We start from the raw sequence: 27047 nt of genomic DNA on the forward strand, positions 1-27047 counted from the left end.
CTGAATCAAATTAAACTGAAATCAAAACCAAACACATGTTCCTCTAAGAAACAGCCAAGACTTTCACGCTAAATACCAAACATTCTCCCCGCCAGCAGTTCAGGCGTTCTAGCACACAACTTTAAGATGTTAACCAAGAATTGTCCAGACTACAGATCATTGCTTGGAAAATTTTCCTTGCTACTGGTGGCGATGATGTGTGTGTGTGTGTGTGTTTAAAACCAATGTAGAAAAGTTCATGCAACAATGTGCTCCCATTTTAAGAAAAAATGATTTCAGTATAATTTTGTACAATAAAGTCTCTTCTGAGAGATCACAATTTTTCTTCTGTTGGATGATGTTTTTGGTGGTCAAGAGAAATATTGAAAAGTAGTATTCTTTTTTTTTTTTTAATGAAATGGGCATTTAAATGAACCATAAATCAACATTGGTCAATTGAAGCTATGGAAGTGACTGTTACAATGACTTTATTATTTTTTTTTAATATTGGTGTAGATCAACAATGTCTTGTTAGTTTCAAGTATATAGTAAGGTGATTAACTTATACGTACATATATATTCTTTTTCAAATTCTTTTCCCATTCAGGTTGTTACAAAATATTGAGTAGAGTTCCCTGTGCTATACAGTAGGTCCTTGTTGGTTATCCATTTTAAATATAGCAGTGTGTACATGTCCATCCCACACTCCCAAGGTTTTGGTGCTTATGATAATGTCTCCAAAGAAACTATGCAGCCTAAAATAATAATATATCACTACTCTTTGTACATTTTACTTTCTATGAACTCTATTTATGTGCATATCCATTTTCATATCAAATCATCAGATCAGATCAGTTGCTCAGTTGTGTCCGACTCTTTGTGACCCCATGAATCACAGCACGCCAGGCCTCCCTGTCCATCACCAACTCCCAGAGTTCACACAGACTCATGTCCATCGAGTCAGTGATGCCATCCAGCCATCTCATCCTCTGTCATCCCCTTCACCTCCTGCTCCCAATCCCTCCCAGCATCAGAGTCTTTTCCAATGAGTCAACTCTTTGCATGAAGTGGCCAAAGTACTGGAGTTTCAGCTTTACCATCATTCCTTCCAAAGAAATCCCAGGGCTGATCTCCTTCAGAATGGACTGGTTGGATCTCCTTGCAGTCCAAGGGACTCTCAAGAGTCTTCTCCAACACCACAGTTCAAAAGCATCAATTCTTTGGCACTCAGCTTTCTTCACAGTCCAACTCTCACATCCATACATGACCACAGGAAAAACCATAGCCTTGACTAGACGAACCTTTGTTGGCAAAGTAATGTCTCTGCTTTTGAATATGCTATCTTGGTTGGTCATAACTTCCCTTCCAAAGAATAAGAGTCTTTTAATTTCATGGCTGCAGTCACCATCTGTAGTGATTTTGGAGCCCCAAAAATAAAATCTGACACTGTTTCCACTGTTTCCCCATCTATTTCCCATGAAGTGATGGGACCGGATGCCATGATCTTCGTTTTCTGAATGTTGAGCTTTAAGCCAACTTTTTCACTCTCCACTTTCACCTTCATCAAGAGGCTTTTTAGTTCCTCTTCACTTTCTGCCATAAGGGTGGTGTCATCTGCATATCTGAGGTTATTGATATTTCTCCCGGCAATCTTGATTCCAACTTGTGTTTCTTCTAGTCCAGTGTTTCTCATGATGTACTCTGCATATAAGTTAAATAAACAGGGTGACAATATACAGCCTTGATGTACTCCTTTTCCTATTTGATAGGAAATTTTCCTATTTCCTATCAAATCATAATGCCTGTTTATTATTATTTCCTTGAGCCTATTAAAATACATGATTTCTATTTTCCCAGAGGTTCATATACAGTGTTTTTTTTTAATTCAGTCATAAAAAACATTTTTAAAAACTAAGATCATGGCATCCAGTCCTATCACTTCATGGCAAATAAAAAGGGGAAAACTAGAAGCAGTGATAGATTTTACTTTCTTGAACTCAAAATTCACTGCAGACAGTGACTGTAGCCATGTAATTAAAAGACAGTTGTTCCTCGGAAGGAAAGCGACGACAAACCTAGGCAACATGTTAAAAAGCAGAGACATCACTTTGCTAACAAAGGTCTATCTAGTCAAAGCGATGGTTTTTCCAGATGTGAGAGTTGAATCATAAGGGTGAGCACCAAAGAACTGATGCTTTGGAATTGCGGTGCTGGAGAAGACTCTTGAGAGTCCCTTGGACTGAAAGGAGCTCAAACCAATGAATCCTAAAGAAAATCAACCCTGAACATTCATTGAAAGGACTGATGCTGAAGCTGAAGCTCCAATACTTTGGCCACCTGATGGGAAGAGCCAACTCACTGGAAAAGACCCTGATGCTAGGAAAGATCAAAGGCAACAGGAGAAAGACGTGGCTAGATAGCATAACTGACTCAATGGACGTGAATTTGAGCAAACTCTGGAAGATAGCAAAGAACAGGGAAGCCTGACGTGCTACAGTCCATGGGGTTGCAAAGAGTCAGACAAGACTGAGCGACTGAACAGCGACAATGAACAATAAAACTCTATTCATTCAAATTATTGACTTAAGAAATATAAATTAAAAAAAAGATAAAGTAGACAGTACTGCCTTGTAACATGTCACCAGAGCCTTGTGCTAAGGTGTTCCCAGTCCAACAAATGGCTATCTTTGATTTTCAGATGCCTGCTAGTGTAACTACATGTATTATCACCTGGTACATATTTCTACATCTTTTCCACAAAGATATAAAAGTCTTTAGTTGTATTCTGGCATTTCTCTCCAATATTTTTTAAACATTACCAAAGTGCTTCCTATAGTCACTTACAGAAGTCATTATTCCAACCAAAGAATAAAGTTCATCTAGACCTGCACGTGTTCTACCTAGATTTAAATTATCTAGTTACCCTTATTCCCTACTACTCTATCTGGACTTCCTTCAGTCTTCTTGGGTGGCTCAGACAGTAAAAAAAAAAAATCTGCCTGCAATGTGGGAGACTTGGGTTTGATCCCTGGGTCGGGAAGATCCCCCAGAGAAAGGAATGGCAATTGACTTCAGTATTCTTGCCTGGAGAATCCCATGGACAGAGGAGTCTGGTGGGCTATAGTATATGGGGTCGCAAAGAGTCAGACACAGCCCAGTGACACACACACACATACACACACACACTACTTCCTACTTCCCTACTACTCATATTTCTCTATTAATATTTGAGATTTGGTTTATCTACATGTTTCTCTTTTATATACCACTTCAGTTATTCTGCTTTCTCTCTGTCTTTGTCTAACTTCAATTTTTGTCCCATTAGTGTGTCTCTTTCTCTCTACTTTGTTCTTTTTTTTTTTTTTTTTCATTTAATTGTATTTATTTTTGGCTGTTCTGGGTCTTCATTACTGTGCGCAGACTTCCTCTAGTTTCGGCAGGTGGGGGCTGCTCCCTAGTTGCGGAGCTTGGACTTCTCACTGCGGTGGCTTCTCTTCGTTCCAGAGCATGGGCTCCAGGTGCACAGGCTTCAGTAGTTATGGTGCACCGGCTTAGTTGTCCTGAGGCTTGTGGAATCTCCTTGCACCAGGCATCAAAGCCATGTCCCCTGAACTGGCAGGCAGACTTTTAACCACTGGACCACCAGGGAATTTCTCTACTTTGTTCTTTTTGGCCAAAAACATCTCCATCTCCTAATCCTGCCATGTACTTCTTGCCTCAAACCTTTGTTGCTGTTAGCTTGAAACATATGAAAGTATACATTGCCTGATATTTTTTTTACATTTTCATTGCCCCCATATGTTTGTCTTCCATGTTTCTGTTTTTGCCCTCCCAGTGTTTGACCATTTACTTATTCACTCTTACTGGATGAATATCTATTGACGACCTGCAATGTCCAGGTCTATGCTAGACGATGGCAACACCAAGTCATGACCCAGCAAGCACCTTCAAAGAGCTCATGAACTAGTGGAGAATTCATACAGATAAGCAAGAAGTTACAAAGATGTGGAAAGAATGACTATAACCAAGGAGCACAAAGGTGGGGATACTAAACCCAGACTGTGAAAGTCAGAAAACATGTTCTGGAAGGTAAGACAGCCATTCTAAGGCCAGAAGTAGAGGCTACAGGACATATGTGCAGGCCCACAGATTTCTGGAGATGTCATCTTTTTTCATCAGAATCACTTGTGACATCTTAACTTTTAAAGTTTACTATTTCACTATCTTGATAAATTACTTCTCACTCTTTCATTAATAAAAATTTTAAGGACCCGCTCAGTACCAGGACCACAATAAGTGTGGTCTTTTCTTTTTAAGGCCCACTGTTTAATATCTATTTTTATTTATTTATCTCGTCTTAGCTGCAGCACGTGGGTTCTTCGATCTTTGTTGAGTCACACAGAATCTTTTTTAGTTGTGGCTTGTGGAATCTATTTCCTTGACCAGGGATCGAACCTTCATTGGAAGCATGAAGTCTTAGCTACCAGACCACCAGGCAAGCCCCTAAGACTCAAATTAAAGACTCAAGGAAAAAAAAAAAAAAAAGACTCAAGGAATTCTCTGCTTTCACCCTCCCCCATAATTTGGGGGAACTTTTAACCTGTTTTTCCAAAATGCAAAGTACTCATTTGGCTCTTGCTACTGTTTCTTCCTCAACAACAAATAACTTTAAATTTTTAGTTTCCTTTTTACTTTGAAATTGCTCAGTGTAATTTATTGAGTGCTTTCTATGGACAAGGCACCATACTATGAGCTCTGGGAGATATACAACGATGACTAAGCTTCCTCATGAAGCTTATAAACTAATAAGGGAAAGGTGCACAAAGAACAGGATATAGAGAATAATAGATGCTCTACTAAAGATATTTTATGTTTAAAGATTAGAATTTCTTAGTTTTAATTAAATTCAGAAGAGGATTGCTTGTTTTTTCCTGAATCATTAGCAAGTTGATAAGATTAGGACAGAAAGTCTAGATCAAGTCAAAACATTTTTGAGAGGCATTGTGTAATTTTTTTTAAACTATTTTTGTTTTCAATACATCCCAGAGGAAAGGGTGCCTGTACCAGTCTGATTGTATCCAATAATTCAGAAGTCAGTTCATTAGATTAACAAAATTTAATAGTGGTATTATGGATCAAATTAGATTTTAAAATAGGTATTGGAATTTCAGTGTTACCCCTGGGCTTTCACATTCTACATTATGTATTTCTGTAATTTTGGAATACTTCTTAGTAATGATAATGTGTTACTTTTTTAATTAGAAAAAATACATTCATAAATACATATACGGAGCTTCAATTAGGAAGATGAATGTGTGCCCTAAGTCGCTTCAGTCATGCCTGACTCTTTGCAACTCCTCTGTACATGGAATTTTCCAGGCAAGAAATCCTGGAATGGGTTACCATTTCCTACTCCAGGGGATCTTCCTGACCCAGACTGAACATTCACCTCTTATGTCCTGCATTGGCAGGTGGGTTCTTTACCACTAGTGCCACCGAGGAAGCCCACTCCAACTCTAGCAACCCCATGGACTGCAGCCTACCAGGCTCCTCCATCCATGGGATTTTCTAGGCAAAAGTACTGGAGTGGGGTGCCATTGCCTTCTCCAATTAGGAAAATACATTGTGCTAATTCTCCAGAAAGGTATCTGTTAGCTTCCTTTTTCAAAATGAAATATATATATATGATTATAAAAGTTGAAAAAATATGGAAAAAAGAAAAAAATTACCTATAAAGCCACTACACTAACTCAATTGTTTTCTATGATGTGTTTTTCTCCTCTTGTTTTTTTTGTACATCGATGAGGTTGTTTTTAAGTGATGAGATAGCAACAGTTCATTTTAAAATTTTAATTTGTCTTATTGAAGTATGGCTGACTTACAATGTTGTGTTAGTTTCTGATATAGAGCAAATAATTCAGTTATACATGTATATAATAGTTTGCATTTGTTTATCCCAAACTCCCAGTGCATTCCTCCCCAGCCCTCCTCCTTTTTGGCAATCACGAATCTGTTCTCTGTGTCCTGTGAGTCTGCTTCTGTTTATAGATAAGTTCATTTGTGTCATATTTTATTTATTTATTTTTATTTTATATTGGAATATAGTTGATTAACAGTGTTGTGTTAGTTTCAAGTGTGCAGCAAAGTGATTCAGTTATATATACATATATGAAAGTGAAAATCACTCAGTCATATCTGACTCTTTGTGACCCCATGGAATTCTCCAGGCCAGAATACTGGAATGGGTAGCATTTCCCTTCTCCAGGGATCTTTCTAACCCAGGGATTGAACCTAGTTCTCCCGCATTATAGGCAGATTCTTTACCAGCTGAGGCACCAGGGAAGCCCAAGAATATTGGAGTGGGTAGCCTATCCCTTCCCTAGTGGATTTTCCTGATCCAGGAATCAAACCATGGTCTCCTGCATTGCAGGCTGATTATTTACCAGCTAGTCAAGGCTATGGTTTTTCCTGTGGTCATGTATGGATGTGAGAGTTGGACTGTGAAGAAGGCTGAGCGCTGAAGAATTGATGCTTTTGAACTGTGGTATTGGAGAAGACTCTTGAGAGTCCCTTGGACTGCAAGGAGATCCAACCAGTCCATTCTGAAGGAGATCAGCCCTGGGATTTCTTTGGAAGGAATGATGCTAAAGCTGAAACTCCAGTACTTTGGCCACCTCATGCAAAGAGTTGACTCATTGGAAAAGACTCTGATGCTGGGAGGGATTGGGGGCAGGAGGAGAAGGGGACGACCGAGGATGAGATGGCTGGATGGCATTACTGACTCAATGGACATGAGTCTGAGTGAACTCTGGGAGTTGGTGATGGACAGGGAGGCCTGGCATGCTGCGATTCATGGGGTCGCAAAGAGTCGGACACTACTGAGTGACTGATCTGATCTGATACATGTATTTATTCTTTTTTCAAATTCTTTTCCCATTTAGTTTATTACAGAATATTTAGTGGAGTCACTGTGCTATACAGTGGGTCCTTGTTGGTTGTCTATTTTAAATACAGTACAGTGTCACACCAATATTTGTTGCAGTGCTGTTTACAACAGCCAATACATGTAAGCAACCTAAATGTTCATCAATAGAATAATGGATGAATAAGATGTAGTGTATATATATATGATGGAATATTACTCAGCCATTAAAAAGAATGAAATAATGCTATTTGCAGCAACATGAATAGACTTAGAGATTATCGTACTAAGTGAAGTAAGTCAGAGAAAGACAAATATCATATGATACCACTTTTATGCAGAATCTAAACAAAGTAATACTAATGAACTTGTATTTACAAAACAGAAATAGGTTCACAAATTTAGGAAACAAACATATGGTTATCAGAGGGGAAATGAGGTGTGGTGAGGGATAAATTGGGAATTTGGGATTGAGAGAGCAATATTTCTTAATAATATTTAACCCACAGAAATAAGAACATTTTCTTCACATATACACAGTTCTGTGTTTTTGGCCCAGATGGAAAGGTAGAATCATGGAATATTTACATGAAAATACCTTATAGATTATTCTGAAATATTCAAACTCTCATTATCATCTCCCACTAGGTAAAACCATTATCTTCCAGGTTTACTACTTTGTAGATGGAGTCATATTAACAGTAATAATCCAGATTTTATTGACACTTGTCATGAAGAGAGGTTCATGACATTGTACAGGAGACAGGGATCAGGACCATCCTGAAGAAAAAGAAATGCAAAAAAGCAAAATGGCTATCTGAGGAGACCTTATAAATAGCTGTGAAAAGAAGGGAAGCAAAAAGCAAAGGAGAAAAGGAAAGATATACCCATTTGAATGCAGAATTACAAAGCATAGCAAGGAGAGATAAGAAAGCCTTCCTCAGTGATCAGTGCAAAGAAATAGAGGAAAATAATAGAATGGGAAAGACTAGAGATCCCTTCAAGAAAATTAGAGATACCAAGGGAACATTTCATGCAAAGATGGGCACAATAAAGGACAGAAATGATACGGATCTAACAGAAGCAGAAGATATTAAAAAGAGGTGGCAAGAATATGCAGAAGAACTATATCAAAAAAATCTTTATGACCCAGATAACCAGGATGGAGGGATCACTCACCTAGAGCCAGACATCCTGGAATGTGAAGTCAAGTGGGACTTAGGAAGCATCACTGTGAACAAAGCTAGTGGAGGTTATGAAATTCCAGTTGAGCTATTTCAAATCCTAAAAGACGATGCTGTGAAAGTGCTGCACTCAATATGCCAGCAAATTTGGAAAACTCAGCAGTGGCCACAGGACTGGAAAAGGTCAGTTTTCATTCCAGTCTCAAAGAATGGCAAATGCCAAAAAAGCTCGAACTACCACACAATTGCACTCATCTCACATGCTAGCAAAGTAATGCTCAAAATTCTCCAAGCCAGGCTTCAACAGTACGTGAACCATGAACTTCCAGATGTTCAAGCTGGATTTAGAAAAGGCAGAGGAATCAGAGGTCAATTGCCAACATCCGTTGGATCATCGAAAAAGCAAGAGAGTTCCAGAAAACCATCTATTTCTGCTTTATTGACTATGCAAAACCCTTGACTATGTGGATCACAAGAAATTGTGGAAAATTCTGAAAGAGATGGGAATACCAGACCACCTTACCTGCCTCCTGAGAAATTTGTATGCAGGTCAGGAAGCAACAGTTAGAATTGGACATGGAACAACAGACTGGTTCCAAATAGGGAAAGGAGTACGTCAAAGCTGTATATTGTCACTCTGCTTATTTAACTTCTGTGCAGAGTACATCATGAGAAACGCTAGGCTTGAAGAAGCACAAGCTGGAATCAAGATTGTTGGGAGAAATATCAATAACCTCAGATATGCAGATGACACCACCCTTATGGCAGAAAGTGAAGAACTAAAGAGCCTCTTGATGAAAGTGAAAGAGGAGGGTGAAAAAGGTGGCTTAAAACTCAACATTCAGAAAACTAAGATCATGGCATCTGGTCCCATCACTTCACAACAAATAGATGGGGAAACAGTGGGAATAGTGAGAGACTTTATTTTGGGGGACTCCCAAATCACTTGCAGATGGTGACTACAGCCATGAAATTAAAAAACATTTGCTCCTTGGAAGAAAAGCTATGACCAACCTAGACAGCATATTAAAAAGCACAGACATCACTTTGTAAAAAATGTTCTGTCTAGTCAAAGCTATGGTTTTTCCAGTAGTCATGTATGGATGTGAGAGTTGGAGTATAAAGAAAGCTGAGCACTGAAGAATTGATGCTTTTGAACTGTGGTGTTGGAGAAGACTCTTGAGAGTCCCTTGGACAGCAAAGAGATCCAACCAGTCCATCCTAAAGGAAATCAGTCCTGAATACTCATTGGAAGGACTGATGCTGAAGCTTAAACTCCAATACTTGGCCACCTGATTTGAAGAACTGACTCATTTGAAAAGACCCTGATGCTGGGAAAGATTGAAGGAAGGAGAAGGGGACAACAGAGGATGAGATGGTTGCATGGCATCACTGACTCAATGGATATGAGTTTGAGTAAGCTCCAGGAATTGGTGATGGATAGGGAGGCCTGGTGTGCTGCAGTCCATGAGGTCGCAGAGTTGGGCTGTGCAACTGAACTGAACCTAATGTCATGAAAAGGTCCCCCAAATTTTTCTGGGACTTCAGGTAATGTTTCACTTGTGCTATAAGTAAAACCAGTTACCTGTCTAGTCACCTCCTTTTTTCTTTCCTCTTCTCAGCTCTAACCATCATGGGCTAGATGTTGCTGAGTTTCCTGATGATGCTGCCTTCCCTAGGATGCTGCCACAGATGTCCTAGAAATGCCAAAGCAGTGCTGTGGTGTGTACAGAAGCATAGACTGCACTTCCCTGGTGGTTGATAATCTGCCTTCCAATGCAGAGAACATGGGTTCCCAGGTCAGGGAAGTAAGATCCCACATGCTGCAGGGTGACTAAGCCCAGAGCACCACAATGAAGATCCCCAGTGCCTCAACTCAGACGTATTTATGTTGATGTATGACAGAAACCAAACCAATATTATAAAGCAATCATCAGTCAATTAAAAATAAACTTTTAAAATAATATAAAGACTTTTTTTAAACCAAAGCAAGCACAGAATGTCCCCTTCTCCTCTCCCATTGTAGGTTCCCCAGCACACCATTTGTGTCCCATGTCCTGGGACACTTTCTACTCAAAATGTGGTCCATGGACCAGCATCATTGGGCAGAATTGTTAGAAATGCAGGCTCTCAGGTCCTGTGTATCAGAATCTGCCTTTTAAGAAGAGTCCCAGGTGATTCATATACAAGTGACGGTCTGAGGAACACCTACTCAAGACACGCTCTGAGGCTACGATAAGAATTCGTTTGGGACAAGAGCAGTGTTGGGTCAGAAAACAAAAGTAGCAAATAATAGGTCCTTTTATAATGATTTCTTCTCTTTGAAGACCTTGTCTTTATGACTGGGCCAAACATAGGCTACGTGGCCCCTTCTCTTAGGATGCACTCTCCCTCAGGAGCCCCTCAATCCTCACTACCTCACCAAGAGAGACTTTTGATGACCTGTCACTTCTATTTCAGTGCAACCAGACGTGGCTTAGGCTCAAACTAAGAATCCACCACACATGGGAGATCTTATACCATGTAAAATATATATATTTATATGTATATATAATTTATATACATGTAAAATAATTTTTTTTTGTAACAAATATTGATTCAGCAGCTATCATTTCCTAATGGAGAAAGAACCAAAAGGTTCCCACATGGAAGAGTCTTACTGTAGGTTGGAGAAACCAGCCTTATATCTTGACCCTACAGCGTGTCTGTGCCCTTTCTCCAGGTGAAACACCCTCTTCCAGTTCATTTCTCTACATTCTTACCCACGCTCCAAGGCCAATTTCAAATGCCAGTTTATCAATGTTCAGTTCAGTTCAGTCCCTCAGTCGTGTAATTCCCTCCTATACATATGCCTTTAAAAATTCAGAAGCTTCTGTGTGTTCAGTCGTGTCTGACTCTTTGCAACCCTGTGGACTGTAGCTCACCAGGTTCTCTGTCCATGGAATTTTCCAGGCAAGAATGCTGGAGTGGGTTGCCATTTCCTCCTCCAGGGGATCTTCCCGATCTAGGGATCACACTGCGTCTCTTGCATCTCCTAAGTTGGCAAGCAGATTCTTTACCACTTGAGCCACCTGGGAAGCTCTGACAAGTCAGAAGTCCCATCATATCCTGCTTTAAGACTGTGTATGTTGAGGCCTTGTGAGAAGGGCATATGTCCCTTATAGGCAAAAAGTGTATTTTAGTCAGTTTTCTTAGATTCTCCATAGGACCTAACATGATATGCCGTAACTACTTTTTGAAAAAAAGGAAACAATTAAAGGTAATGAGCCTATTCTGTTAATGCTTCCCCATTCAGGAAGTGTTTAAATCAGCCTTCTCAAATCATAGTCAGAGAACATGGGGGCAAATACAAAACACTGGCTGGGATAGTTAGGAGGATTCCACTTTTTCCCAACTTTCTCTCTCTCAGATTGGTTCTTTCATGCAAAATAAGGTCCTCATTGGTAGGTTAGTAGCTGTTAATCTCAGCTGAATAGCATTTCATCTTAACTTGTTTTCAGCTGAATAGAAGTGGGCTGGCTATATATATATATATATATTTAAGCCTGTTAGTATTTAAGAAGTCTCTTACCTTGGTGGGTAGCACTTTTTATGCCTGGTTTTTCCTAAAGCTGAGATGGCATCCCAGGCAAAGGGCCTTCTTTCTGAAGAATGTAGGGATGCTCTTAATCAAGTAGCATCTTACGAGCTGCATGTCAGTGATGCTTATTTATCTATGGTTAGTATGTGTCCTGGAGTCACTGTCAGGGAGGTTTCAGATCTGGTCAGGATAATATATCTTACAAAGCCTTACTCATTTTTGTTGCAGCCATGTTTCTTGTTTGATACTAGAGGGACCAATTTAGTGGCTGGGATTTTGCTTCTTTGAGGCCCAGTGATTTAGAGCTGTGATTGCAAACTGTGGGTGAATAGTTGGGAGAATAATTCTTTTCCAGAGTAGTCCCAAAACTTGTGTGGGCATCAGACACTGCTATAAATAATTTTTCATCTATCTGCTAGTTTAGAGCTAGTGCTGATATGGTAGGGTTAATGAAATAGTTTGACTTTTGTAGAGTTCACTTGTTTTAAACATTTTCTTAAGTTTATTTACTTATTGGCTGCACTGGGTCTTCGTTGCTGTTGTGTGTGCTTTCTCTAGTTATGGTGAGTGGGAACTACTCTAGTTGCGGTGCATGGGCTTCTCATTACGGTGGCTTCTTTTATTGCAGAGCTCAGGCTCTAGGGCACATGGGCTTAGTTGCCCCGCAGTATGTGGGACCTTCCTGGACTAGGGATCAAACCAGTTTCCTTTGCACTGGTGGGCGGATTCTTAAACACTAGACCACCAAAGAAGTCCCAAGATTGACTTTTGAGTGTCACTTACTTTATGCTGGACTTCTGCCAGTTGTCAACATAAATACTGGTTATAGTGCTAGCATATAGGGTTCATAAACCTGACCCTTAAAGAGGCCTAATGGCCAAATGCTAGGCACCGCGTGTTAAAACCTGGGTCACGTCTCTGAAGTAGCCTGGGTTTGAGAAGGCAGTTGGGGCCTTCTGGAAGTCAAAGAGCAAACTGAGAACCCTGGACTGAACAAAGAAGGCCTCTTTTGGACAGCCACAGAGATAACAAAGTGAGTTTGTGTGAGGTTCCAGTCCTAAACATCGACTCCTCTCACCTGCAGTCTCTCCCCATTCTTATCCCTGCTCCAGGCCTGTTATTACATTGAAGATCCAGAAGCACCTACTTTTCATACATTCTTCCAAGACCAAGCTGATGTGAAGAGGGAGCATGCAAAGCAGTTCATAAAATATCTAAGAAAATATAAGTGTAAAATCTGCCTTCCGGTGATTAAGGTGACGATGTAGCTTTGTTATGATGATCTCTATAGGGCCTTTGCTGGGTCTGGATAACTAAGTTATCAGTTGCTATCTGACTTGTTCCATTACTCATGTTCCTACATGGGATTATAGAAGCTGACTGAGGGTAAGCATGTATCTTGTTTGTAACCTCTTCATATCATTTTGAGTAAATTTCAGTCACTAAATCTTAGCTTTCTTTTCTGAAAGAGTGATACAAAGTGTGACCTCTGGACCAGCAGCACCAGCCTGACCTGGGATCTTATTAGAAATGCAAATTCATGGGCCCCACTCGAAGAAACTGAGTCACCCTCTCTAAGAGAAGGGCCCAAGGAGCTAAAGAGCTTAATAAGCTCTCCAGATGATTCTAATCCTCTGTATAGTTTGAGAAGATCTACTGTTCTCTTCTAGAGTGGTTTGTATCTTATGTTAGCTCTTTAATTCAGATACACCCTCAGGTATTTAATACAGCTGCCTCTTCAATGTATTTAATAAAACAAACTTTTTTTCCACTGGAACAGACTCTACATTTGTAGAGTTGTACATTCTATTTGCTACATGCTGCTGCTGCCGCTTAGTTGCCTCAGTTGTGTCAACTCTGTGCGACCCTAAGGACTGTAGCCTGCCAGGCTCCTCTGTCCATGGGATTCTCTGCTGCTGCTGCTAAGTGGCTTCAGTTGTGTCCGACTCTGTGCGACCCCATAGACGGTAGCCCACCAGGCTCCCCCTTCCCTGGGATTCTCCAGGCAAGAACACTGGAGTGGGGTGCCATTGCCTTCTCCTGGGATTCTCTGCTGCTGCTGCTAAGTGGCTTCAGTTGTGTCTGACTCTGTGCAACCCCATAGATGGCAGCCCACCAGGCTCCCCCATCCTTGGGATTCTCCAGGCGAGAATACTGGAGTAGGGTGCCATTGCCTTCTGGGATTCTCTAGGCAAGAGTAAAAGAGTGGGTTGCCATGCTCTTCTCCAGGGGATCTTCCCAATCCAGGGATTGAACCTGGGTCTCCTGCATTGCAGGCAGATTCTTTAATGCTGAGCCACCAGGGAAGCCCTATTGCTACATACTTGTCTCTTATTTCCTCTTTCTTAAGAATAATTACTATTACCAACTTAAACATTATGAATAGGGACACACCCAAATGATAGAGAATAGGTATTTATGTTCTAAAGGGCTTCCCCCATGGCTCAGATGGTAAAGAATCTGCCTGCAATGTAGGAGACCTGGGTTTGATCCCTGAGGGACTGGCAACCCATTCCAGTATTCTTGCCTGGAGAATCCAATGGATACAGGAGCTTGGTGGGCTACAGTCCATGGGGTCTCAAAGAGTCGGACACAACTGAGCAACTAACACAAACATACATATTTATGTTCTAAAACCAAGAAACAGAAAAAAGCGACAATCTAAAATTGATTTACTCCTAATGTTTTTGATATACTCTAAAGAAACGATCTAAACCTTAGTTGATGCTATTACATGTGGAAATATGCCTCCTTATCTGAGGGGTTCTTTTAACTCCAGGTCTCTAAAGACAACTAAATGTCTGGTGATAACTGAACTGAACTACTCTCCAAAGCTAAAGAAATTCCAAAGCTAATGAAGAGTGCACATAACTGTGCTAGTGGTAGCTGTGCTTTGCAGAACATTAAAGTCACCTGGAGAACTTTTAAAAGCCCTGCTCCTCGGTACCAATTAAGTCAGAATGTCTGCAGCTGAAAGCCAGACACCAATATTTAAGGGGCTCCAGTGATTCCATCATGCCACAAAGCATGGAAACTACTGGCCTTTGCAAGCCTGTAAATCTACCCAGGAAGTAGGGTGTGACTAAACTGTGCCTTAGCTAGCAGAGTGACTCCCTGTTTCTCTCCAATAGAGGCCTGATATAGATAACTGGGGAACTGGTAAACAAGCTCTACTGTCTGCTCTGCAGTTGGAGAATGAGTTAAACAAGCTCCTGCAAGACCTGAAGGCCTCAGCTTCTAGGAATAGAGAAACCAATGTAAGTAGTAAACGGGTCATTTCACTTCTAGATGATGGCTTGCTTTTAGGAAATGAACCCAAGGCAATGGATCATCTAATGTGTTTATTTCCTCTGAAGGAAGTATATGAACTTATTTCTTAGAGTAGTTGGGAGGTGGGAGGAGCAGTGGCCCTGGTAAGGAGGAATGCAACTCAATACAAGATGGAGAAGTCTTTTCAGGAATAATTTGCACTCTTGATATTTAAATCCATCTTGAGAACCACTATCCTAGACTACCCCCACAAAAGTGAATGTCAATGGTGACCTATTCTATAGACTTCTCTGAAGTGTTCTTTGGTTACTGGTGAACACTCTATTGCAATGATAACATTTCTCACCAAACTTCTTAGTTTCTCTGGAAGTTGAAGAAAATAATCTGGTAGAAAAGCTATCAACCTTGCTGCTATTGGACTCACTGTAGAACCCTGAAAACCATCAAAGACCTGAGCCTTACACCAGAACCCTAAAATTTCAGTGCTTGGGAATGAGGTCTGGGAAGCTACTTGACACTTACCCATGATTCAAATAGGGTGAAAAACCATTACAGTATAGCTTATTAAATTAATCTATGCTTTTGATGAGATGCTTTAATACTCATACTCGTTGAAAGTGGATGTTTGGTGGGAGGGGGATTCAGGATGAGGGGGGGAGACACACACATACCTGTGGCCAATTCATGTTGATGTATGGCAAAAACCATCACATTATTGCAAAGTAATTATCCTCCAATTAAATAATTGTAAGAAAAGATAACATTGTAAACCAACTATACTCTAATAACTTTTTTAAAAAGTGGATGTTTGTGTTCATCTGGAGGTCTTGAATGTCAGAAATCAATGCCTTTGAACTTCATTATGCATGTAAACGATCTAGTCCCTTCTTAAAACATATATTTTGATTTAGTAGGAGTGGAAGAGATTCAAGATTCTGCATTTCTGACAAGCTCCTAGAACTGCTGATCCATGAGCTATGATTTGGGTAGCAGATTAGATTGCCTCCTGCTGCAGACAAGGTCCTTAATGAGTTTTTTCTTGTTTTTATTTCTGTAGCTCTTACGCTTCATGAAAAAGTTCCTGGATGAACAGACCAGGAACATAAAATATCTGGAATACCAGCTTAACTATCAGAAGGAGTTGGAAATGTCAACCCAGAGTGAAGGACAGCCTGAAAATGCCCCCGGAACATCTGCAGCAGCTGGTCAAGAGACAGAACCTACAGGCAACTCTCCAAGTCCTCCTGCCCAGAAGGTCCCAAAGTCAGCTCCTTAAGAATCCTGATCTCCATTTGACAGAAGTATGCTTCTCTTTTCATCTCAGATCCTAATCCTCCTGTTGTACATGCAAATAAATGTGTTTTGCATTATGATTATGTGTAGAGAGATTGCTATTGGAGCACAGGAAAGGTTAGATTCATAAATGGGAGTTTGAAAGCTTCCTGAGGTACCATGGATGCATTAGACTTAAAAAAAAAAAAAATTCCCTCAACACCCAGATGTAGAGTCAGGTTCTAGTAAGTTCAGTTAGTCCAAGTGGATACAGATGAAATTAAGTAGCATAACCTAATGTCTTGCTAATTCTCCTCCCCACAACTTAATATATTGCTGCTGCTGCTGCTAAGTCGCTTCAGTTGTGTCTGACTCTGTGTGACCCTATGGACAGCAGCACACCAGTCCCCTCTGTTCACAGGATTCTCTAGGCAAGAATACTGGAGTGGGTTGCCATTTCTTTCTCCACTTAATATATTAAGTTTACAAAATAGTAGGGTTTTCTAATAAATGCAAAGCTAAACTTAAACAAGAGCTCTTGGTCTAGAAAAGATGACTTCACTTGAAAGGTATACAGTGAATAGGCAGCTGCAACCCAGGTGCCCTCCCAGTGCTGGACGCAGGCATAGAGAATGGGTACACAGGTAACTAAGACACGACAGACAAGTGTTAGGATGGCCCTACCCTCTCTGCTGTGGGCTAGCCAGCAGCTACTGGAGAAATTGCTTTTAGGAGCAAAGAATGAGCATGCAATCTTGGATCACACCCAAGGGCCTCAGGTGGCTAGTAGCACCTAGGTAAAAGAGGCGTCTATAACGGGTGCCGAAACAGTGGAAACAGTGTCAGACTTTATTTTTTGGGGCTCCAAAATCACTGCAGATGGTGACTGCAGCCAGGAAATTAAAAGACGCTTACTCCTTGGAAGGAAAGTTATGACCAACCTAGACAGCATATTCAAAACATTATTTTGCCGACAAAGGTCCGTCTAGTCAAGGCTATGGTTTTTCCTGTGGTCATGTATGGATGTGAGGGTTGGACTGTGTAGAAGGCTGAGCGCCACAGAATTGATGCTTTTGAACTGTGGTGTGGGAGAAGACTCTTGAGAGTCCCTTGGACTGCAAGGAGATCCAACCAGTCCATTCTGAAGGAGATCAGCCCTGGGATTTCTTTGGAGGGAATAATGCTGAAGCTGAAATTCCAGTACTTTGGTCACCTCATGCGAAGAGTTGACTCATTGGAAAAGACTCTGATGCTGGGAGGGACTGGGGGCAGGAGGAGAAGGGGGACGACAGAGGATGAGATGGCTGGATGGCATCACTGACTCAATGCACGTGAGTTTGTGTGAACTCCGGGAGTTGGTGATGGACAGGGAGGCCTGGCGTGCTGCGATTCATGGGGTTGCAAAGAGTCGGACACGACTGAGCTACTGAACTGAACTGAATTGAAAACTCTGGGATGTAATGTCTGATCTGAGGTGGAGTTAGTGTAATAATAATAGAAATAAAGTGTGCAATAAATGTACTTGAGTCATCCTGAAACCATCCCCAACCCCTGGTCGGTAGAAATATCTTCCTTGAAACCGGTCACTGGTGCCAGAAGATTGGAGACCACTGCACTATAGGATTGTGTCCTGACTTGAAAACTAACTCAATGGCTTTGAATAAGTTTTTATTTGCCTTAGGCATTGATGCAGTTTAATCATCTGTAAAGTGGGATTACTATTAATTAGTTCATAAAGTTAATAAAAGGATTGTGCTGTGTTGTGCTTAATTGGTTAGTCCAAATAAAAGGATTAAGGATTATATAAAGTATCTAACCACAGCGCCTGCTCAGATTATGTATTCTGTTATTTGTACAATAAATAGTGCCACTGCTTAAACATGTGGAAAGCCAGTACATAACAGAAGCACTGACAGTAAGAAAACAAATCACTGAAACTAAGCCAGAATCTTAATACATTTAACCTTAAAATAATCTTGTTTGAAACAAGGATAAGTGATCATGAGAAAGAACCAACTATATATCTTGGAAAAACTGAAGTTAACAAATGAGCTGAATATTCAAATAAGCACAGCTAATCAAACAAGTGATCTAGAAGTAAGCTAAGAAGTTCTCTGGCAAAAGAAATGGTCTTCAAAAGTTAAAACATGGAGTTACAACAAAAGATCTAGTTAGAGTTCCAAGAGGAAAGGAATCAAGAGATCTATTATAGTGAAATTTGAAAGCATCAAGGATGAAAAAGTTTGCCATTAAGTCATCATTTAAGGAAAACTGATGTATTAATAACAGCTTTTTCACCAATATTAGAAGCAGAAATAAAAATCTTCCAAACGCTGGAGGGGGAAATTAATAGACCTAGGATAGAATAGGAGAGAAGGCGATGGCACCCCACTCCAGTACTCTTGCCTGGAAAATCCCATGGATGAAGGAGCCTGGTGGGCTGCAGTCCATGCGGTCGCAAAGAGTCCGGACATGACTGAGCGACTTCACTTTCACTTTTCACTTTCATGCATTGGAGAAGGACATGCAACCCACTCCAATGTTCTTGCCTGGAGAATCCCAGGGACGGGGGAGCCTGGTGGGCTGCCGTCTATGGGGTCACACAGAGTCGGACACGACCGAAGTGCCTTAGCAGCAGCAGCAGTAGCAGCAGCGGGATAGAATAGACCAATTCGGGTATTCACTAAATTTATCAGAAGTTTTTAACCCAAAGACCTTTACTGTGAACAGTATCACTGTTTCAATAGCAAAATTTAAGGGCATGGGCTTCTATGGGCAGGTTTAAAGTAACTTAGCTGATATTAATATAAGTGTGCTATGCTTGAGCAATTCTAATGGGAAAGGGTATGCCCCGAGGGAATAGTCAACCACATCATGGATTTTTCCTACCTTTTATACAAGTCACACATCTTGAAAATCATTGCCATGGCAAGCTTGTCACCACTGGAGAAATACTAGTGTACAAAGCACTCTTGAGTAAAGTTCTCACTTTTACAATTACTAATTTATATTAATTTTATACTTATTAGTGAATGATAGAAATTCACATTAAATTGAGAATAAGACCACATTATCCTCAGCACTAATTATTGCGTTCTGAACGTTCTCAAACAGCATTTCTGAACCTCAGTACTATTTTTTTTATTGATGATATTCCCCATTCTATATATTACATCCCTGTGACTAATTTTTTTATAATTTTATTTATTTATTTTTGGGAGTGCTGGGTCCTCATTGCTGAGCAGGCTTTTCTCTAGTTGTGGCGAGTGGGGGGCTACTCTCTGGTTGAGGTGCACAAGCTTCTCACTGTGGTGCTTTCTCTGGTGGAACATGGGCTTCAATAGTTGCGGCACGTGGGCTTCGTAGTTTCGAGTGCCAGGCTCTAGAGCACAGGATCAATAGTTGTGGTACAAGGGCTTAGTTGCTCCATGGCATGTGGGATCCTCCTGGAAAAGGGATTGAACCCATGTCTCCTGCATTGGCACGAAGATTCTTTACCACTGAGCCACCAAAGAAGCCCTCAACCTCAGTACTATTAATATTTTGAGGCTAATGACCCATTGTTATAGGGAGTAATCCTTCCCATTGTAAGGTGTCAAGGAACATCCCTGGCCTCTAACTACTAGATAGAGCCTTCTCCAGCTGTAACAAAAATGTCATTCTCTTTTGTGGCTAAGCAATATTCTATTGTATATACATATTACATCTTTATCCATTCATCTGTTGATGGATTCATAAGTTGCTTCCATACTTTGGTAATTTTAATTCCATACTTTGGCAAATGCTGCTACGAATGTTGGGGTACATGTATCTTTCTGAATTAGTGTTTTTGTTCTTTTCAAAATTTCAAAATTGCTGGGCCATGTGGTATGTCTATTTTTAGTTTTTTGGGAAGCCTCCATACTGCTTTCCACAGTGGCTGCACCAATTTATATTCCCACCAACACTTTAGGAGGGTTCCTTTTTCTCCACATCCTCACCAACATTTATTTCTGCTCTTTTTTTAAAATGTGACTTTGGATTGTTCTTTTTATATTTATTTATGTTCCACTTCATGGCATGTAGGATCTTAGTTCCCCCACCAAAGATGGAGCTTGAGGCCCCTGAATTGGAAGTATGGAATTTTAACCACAGACTGCCAAGGAAGTCTCCTATTTGTGTTCTTTTTGATGATAACCATTCTGACCACTATGAGGCGATAATCACATTGTGGTTTTGATTTGCATTTCTTTGATGATTAGTGATGTTGAGCATCTTTTCATGTGCCTTTTAACCATCTCCGTTTCCTCTTTGAAAAATATGTATTCAGTTCTGTCCATCTTTTAAATGGATTGTTTTTTTGATGTTGAGTTATATGAGTTATTTATATATGTTGAATATTAACCCCTTATTAGTCATATCATTTGCAAATATTTTCTCCCATTCAGTAGACTCTCTTTTTGTTTTGTTGATGGTTCCCTTTGCTGTGCAAAAGCTTTTAAGTTTAATTAGGTCCCACTTGTTTATTTGTTCTTTTGTTTCCTTTGCTTTGGGAGAGGGATCCAAAAAAAAATATTGCTGCAATTTCTGTCAAAGAGTGCTCTGCCTGTATATTCCTCAAGGAGTTTTATAGTATCTGTTCTTACAGTTAGGTCTTTAATCCATTTTGAGTTAATTTTTGCCCATGGTGTTAGAGAATACTTTCATTTCACTCTTTTATATGTGTCTGTCTAGTTTTTCCAGCACCACTTATTGAAGAGATTATCTTTTCTCCATTGTATATTCTTGCCCCCTTTGTCATAGATTAATTAATCGTAAGTACATGGGTTTATTTCTGGGCTTTCTTTCCTGTTCCATTGATTTACATATCTGTTTTTGTGCCAGTTCCACACTATTTTGATTACTGTGGCTTTGTGGTATAGTTTGAAGGTGGGGAGTATGATTCTTCCAGCTCTGTTCTTCTTTCTCTAGATTGTTTTGACTATTTGGGGTCTTTTATGTTTCCATACAAAATTTAAAGTTATTATAGTCTTATGAAAAATGCCATTAGTTCTATTTTCTTGAATCTGCCACCTCTGGGTGACTCCTCATCCGAACGTATTCTACTTCTAACTCCAACCCTCTTGTTGCACTAACCCTCTTTGATCATAGAAGTTCTCACTGATAATGGGACCTCATCCTTTTGGGAGTGAATATTTACTATTGATTTCTGACACCTACCACTTTTGCAAATCCTATTCTCAGAAACACCTGCAGCACTGTTGTGGCTTTCTGAACTAAAGCCTATGACTTCAGATGCTCCAAACAGTTATCACCTAGGATACTTAAAGGAAGAGAACGAGGAGGAAAAAACCCATTAATAATAGAGTGTGTGTCATAAAGCACACACACTAAAATGTTTACTTCCTAAAAGTGAGGAATACTTCTTGAGTGCAAAAATTATATCATTTACCTGCTAATGAGGTTTCAGTAATAGGGCTATGCTAACAGAAGGTCCTTTTGGAAACTTTAGGTACATAAATGCAAAAAGGCAAGCCCTCATAAAGAATCATGAAGGCAACCTAGATTGGAGGAAGCCAGTTAATTTTGTGACTACAGAAAAGAGATACTGCTTTAGAAAAAAGTATCAAAATCACTTAGCCTAGATGGCTATCCTGGTCATTTCTCACCTACAGGAAATTCTTAAAAATGAATGATTTAGAAATCCCCATCTCAAGTAACAATGATCAATACAAAAGAAGAAAGGGCTTGGTGGGGAACTGATATGTAGATGCTATTAGAGAAAAAGGAAGGGAAATAAACCATAGTTTATTAACATATGAGGACTACTTTGATATGGAATAGTTGCAAACTGTGAACAAATATTTTATTTATTTATTTACTTGGATCTTGTTTGTTTATTCATCAGCCACTCAATATGTTTTGACTGGGAGTTTAACCCATTTGCTGCTAAGTCACTTCAGTCATGTCTGACTCTGTGTGACCCCATAGACGGCAGTCCACCAGGCTCCCCCATCCCTGGGATTCTCCAGGCAAGAACACTGGAGTGGGTTGCCATTTCCTTCTCCAATGCATGAAAGTGAAAAGTGAAAGTGAAGTCGCTAAGTCGGGTCCGACCCTCAGCGACCCCATGGACCGCAGCCTACCAGGCTCCTCCGTCCATGGGATTTTCCAGTAAGAGTACTGGAGTGGGGTGCCATTGCCTAATTAAATTACATGTAAATTACTGATGGGAAAGGGCTTTCTATTGCCATTATACATTGTTTTCTGTATGTCTTTAGTGACTTTCTTACTGCCTTTCATTGTGTTTTGTTTTTCTTTTTTTTAAATACAAATTTATTTTAATTGGAGGCTAATGACTTTACAATATTGTATGGGTTTTGCCATACATTGACATGAATACACCATGGGTGTACATGTGTTCCCCATCCTGAACCCCCCTCCCACCTCCCTCCCCATCCCATCCCTCTGGGTCATCCCAGTGCACCAGCCCCGAGTACCCTGTCTCATGCATCAAAGCGGGACTGGCAATTTGTTTCACATATGATAATATACATGTTTCAATGCCATTCTCCCAAGTCATCCCACCCTCACCCTCTCCCACAGAGTCCAAAAGACTGTTCTATACATCTGTGTCTCTTTTGCTGTCGTGCATACAGGGTTATCGTTACCATCTTTCTAAATTCCATATATATGCGTTAGTATACTGTATTGGTGTTTTTCTTTCTGGCTTATGTCACTCTGTATAATAGGCTCCAGTTTCACCCACCTCATTAGAAGTGGTTCAAATGTATTCTTTTTAATGGCTGAGTGATACTCCATTGTGTATGTGTACCACAGCTTGCTCATCCATTCATCTGCTGATGGACATCTAGGTTGCTATTATAAACAGCACTGCGATGAAGATTGGGGTACACATGTCTCTTTCAATTCTGGTTTCCTCCGTGTGTATGCCCAGCAGTGGGATTGCTGGGTCATATGGCAGTTCTATTTCCAGTTTTTTAAGGAATCTCCACACTGTTCTCCATAGTGGCTGTACTAGTTTGCATTCCCACCAACAGTGTAAGAGGGTTCCCTTTTCTCCACACCCTCTCCAGCATTTATTGCTTGTAGACTTTTGGATAGCAGCCATTCTGATTGGCATGAAATGGTACTTCATTGTGGTTTTGATTTGCATAATGAGTTGTGAGATGTCAATGGATTTGGTGTGACTTTGGGCAACCTGTATATTGAAGCTCAGGGCTATGTTCCTATGTTGCTGGAGAATTTGAGTGGTATGTCTTGCCTGGAACTTGTTGGCCCTTGGGTGGTACTTGGTTTCAGTGTAGGTATGGAGGTGTTTGATGAGCTCCTATCAATTAATGTTCCCTGGAGTCAGGAGTTCTGTGGTGTTCTCAGGATTTGGACTTAAGCCTCCTGCCTCTGGTTTTCAGTCTTATTCTTACAGTAGGCTCAAGACTTCTCCATCTATACAGCACCATTGATAAAACATCTAGGTTAAAGATGAAAAGTTTCTCCACAGTGAGGGACACCCAGAGAGGTTCACAGAGTTACATGGAGAAGAGAAGAAGGAGGAGGGAGATAGAGGTGACCAGGAGGAGAAGAGGGGGGATCAAAAGAGGAGAGAGCAAGCTAGCCAGTAATCACTTCCCTATGTACTCTCCACAGTCTGGACCACTCAGAGATGTTCATGGAGTTATAAAGAGAAGAGAAGAGGGAGGAAGGAGACAGAGGTAGCCAGGAGGATAAAGGGGGGAATCAAAAGGAGAGAGACAGATCCAGCCAGCAATCAGTTCCCTAAGTGTTCTCACAGTCCAGAACACACAAAGAGATTCACAGAGTTGGGTAGAGAAGAGAAGGGGAGGGAGGAGATAGAGGTGACCTGGTGAAGCAAAAAAGAGAGTCCAAAGTGGGAGAGAGCAGTCAAGCTAGTAATCTCACTCCCAAGTAAAAATGGGTACTGAAGATTGGGTTCTTAAAGGTACAAAATTGATAACAAATACCAAAAAGTAAAGATTAAAAATCTAGAGTAGAGGTTAGATTCTCAAAAATACAATAGTAAAGAAAAAAAAGTCACAAAAGTTATAAAATATATATATGAAGTTTGCTTTAAAAAATAGGGTCTTTATTTTTGCAAAGTAATAGTAGGTTATAAAAATGAAAATTAAAGGAGTAATAGAGGACTTAAAAACAAAAAAATTTTTTTTAATTTAAAAAATGATAATAGTAAAAATATATCTAGGACTTTCTCTGGTGTTGTTGTGGACAGTGTGGGGTCAGTTCATTTTCAGATAGTTCCTTGATCCAGCTTATACTTCTCGAGATCGATGCTATGCTATGCTAAGTCACTTAAGTCGTGTCCGACTCTGTGTGACCCCATAGACGGTAGCCTACCAGGCTCCCCCATCCCTGGGATTCTGCAGGCAAAAACACTGGAGTGGGTTGCCATTTCCTTCTCCAATGCATGAAAGTGAAAAGTGAAAGTGAAGTTGCTCAGTCATGTCCGACTCTTAGCGACTCCATGGACTGCAGTCTACCAGGCTCCTCCATCCATGGGATTTTCCAGGCAAGAGTACTGGAGTGGGGTGCCATTGCTTTCTCCTCAAGATCTATAGGCCCCTTCCTATATAGTTGGTGCCAGCTACAGGGTTTTAATCTATTGCACCTGTCACTTCCAAGGCAGTTCCCTCTGTTTTAGCTTCTTCTGTTTGTTGGTCTCTCCAGTGTCTAATTTCCACCCTGACACAAGGGGGCGGTGGTGGACACTTTTTTAGGCTCATTTGTTCAGTCCTGCTGTGGAGAGGGAAGAACACTGCAAACAAGTAACACTGGCGTGTGCTCGCAGTGTCTCAGCCACACTGGGTTTGCCCCCATCACAGCGCGTGTGCTTTCCCTGTTTACACTGCTCAGGGCTCTAGGTTGCTCTGCCGGGACTGTCTGAGGCCGGCTCTGGGTTGTATGCACTTCCCAGGTCCAAGCCGCTCAGGTTCAGGTACTCAGGTACTCCACAAAGACACAGACTCGGTTGGGCCTGCATTTTGTGCCCTTCCCAGGTCTGAGCAGCTCAGGTGACCAGGTGCTTGGCGAGCGCGGTCGCTGAGACTTATCTCCCCCGTCCCCGCTGCTCGGTTTTCTGGGTGTACAATCAGCGCACCTTCTCAGCTGTGCTGTGTGTCTCTTCTGGGGAGCTGATCTCTGGCTGCGACCCTCCTGGCGGATGTTGACTGTCCAGAATCCCAAGAAGTCTTGGTTAGCAATGAAGCCTGCTTGCAGTTTGGTAGTTGTTGCCTCTCTGGGGCCTCAATTGCCCCCTTCCAGCTCTGGCTGCCCTTGCCTGCCTGTTTCCGGCGGGGGATGGGCCAGTCCACAGCCAGCTAGCTCTGCTCAGTCCTTTGTTCTGTGAGCGGGCTTGGCGATGTCTTAGGTTAGGGTTTTTGGCAGAATAGCTATCCCACAGTCTGGTTTGCTTTCTCAAGTTAGTTCCCTCAGATTGCCCTCGGGGCATTCAGGCCTGATCCTTACCCTAAGCAATGCAGCCCGTCCCTCCCTGACCAGCCCCTGCTTGCTGGTGGCGGATGCGGGCATCTGTGCTGCTTCTCTTCTGGGAGTTACCATTGGGCACGTAATCTGTGGGTTTTAATTATTTATTTATTTTTCCTCCCAGTTCTGTTGCCCTCTGAGGTTTCAAGGCTCGCCACAGACTCGTCAGTGAGAGTGTTTCCTGGTGTTTGGAAACCTCTCTTTTTAAGACTCCCTTCCCGGGACAGATCTCCATCCCTACCTCTTTTGTCTCTTTTTTTGTCTTTTATATCTTTTCCTATCTCCTTTCGAAGACAATGGGCTGCTTTTCTGGGTACCTGATGTCCTTGCCAGCATTCAGAAGTTGTTTTGTGGAATTTACTCAGCATTCAGATGTTCTTTTGATGAATTTGTGGGGGAGAAAGTGGTCTCCCCGTCCTATTCTTCTGCCATCTTAGGACCACTCCCCAAACATTTTAATTTTAGCTATTCTAGTGGATATACAGTGCATCCTATTGTAGTTTTCATTTGCATTTCCCTGATGGCTATGAAAAGCAAATGTTTAAAACTGTTACAAAATAATATTGGAGAATAACTTAGCCTTCTGCCCTGGTTTTTTGAAGGAGCAGAACTGAGTCTGATTAAGAGGAATATTACAAATGCAGTCTGCTATAATGGCAACATACAGACACTGAAGGCTGTCTAGGATCCTGCGTGTTAGCATTAGAGGTATGAATACTGGGTCACTGCATGGAGGTTTGCTGATGCTCACAGATACTATTATTACCAATATTGTTATGCATATTTTTATTTTTTGTTATTCATTTATTTTTGGCTGTGATGGGTCTTTGTTGCTGTGTGTGGGCCCTCTCTAGTTGTGGCGCACAGGCTTCTCATTGCAGTGGCATCGCTTGTCATGGAGCTAGGGTTCTACGGCGTGCAGGCTTCAGCAGCAGCGGCAAGCAGGCTCAGTAGTTGCGGCTCTCAGGCTCTAGAGCATGAGAACTCAGTACTTGTGGCACAGGGGCTTAGTTGCCCTGTGGTATGTGGGATCTTCCTGGAACTGGGGTTGAAACTGTGTCTCCTGCACTGACAGGCAGATTCTTAACCACTGGACCACCAGGGAAGTCCTGTTTTGTTTACTTGAATCCTGAAAGATGAAAGAGCAATTATGCCTGTGCAAATAATTTATCCATGCCTCTTTAATTCCTAGCAATGTGATGTTACCAGTAGAAAAAATTTTTCTTCTTAAAAACACTGCAGAGAACTCTTCTTAAACATTAGAAAACAAAACTGCTAGATTTTTTATCTCTTCAGTAATAATAAATCAGCTCAATTAAAC

General features: G+C 41.0%; 1 long non-coding RNA gene across 4 annotated transcripts in view; it reads left to right on the forward strand.

The window, feature by feature from the left end:
* The window catches only part of LOC133260636 (uncharacterized), a 35300-nt gene extending 8392 nt beyond the window's left edge, over window positions 1-26908 (forward strand). Inside the window, exons 2-5 of one of the 4 annotated variants that reach the window (XR_009740929.1) lie at window positions 9708-9807; window positions 12778-14922; window positions 15993-16236; window positions 26329-26908. This is a non-coding gene — a long non-coding RNA (uncharacterized LOC133260636). Of the gene's footprint in view, window positions 1-9707; window positions 9808-12777; window positions 14923-15992; window positions 16309-26328 lie in introns of those variants that run through there. The other 3 variants (XR_009740935.1, XR_009740918.1, XR_009740907.1) reach the window with 3 other exon arrangements.
* Window positions 26909-27047: the final 139 nt, after the last annotated feature.

This window comes from Bos javanicus, chromosome 1, assembly GCF_032452875.1.
Source record: "Bos javanicus breed banteng chromosome 1, ARS-OSU_banteng_1.0, whole genome shotgun sequence".
Lineage (NCBI taxonomy): Eukaryota > Metazoa > Chordata > Mammalia > Artiodactyla > Bovidae > Bos > Bos javanicus.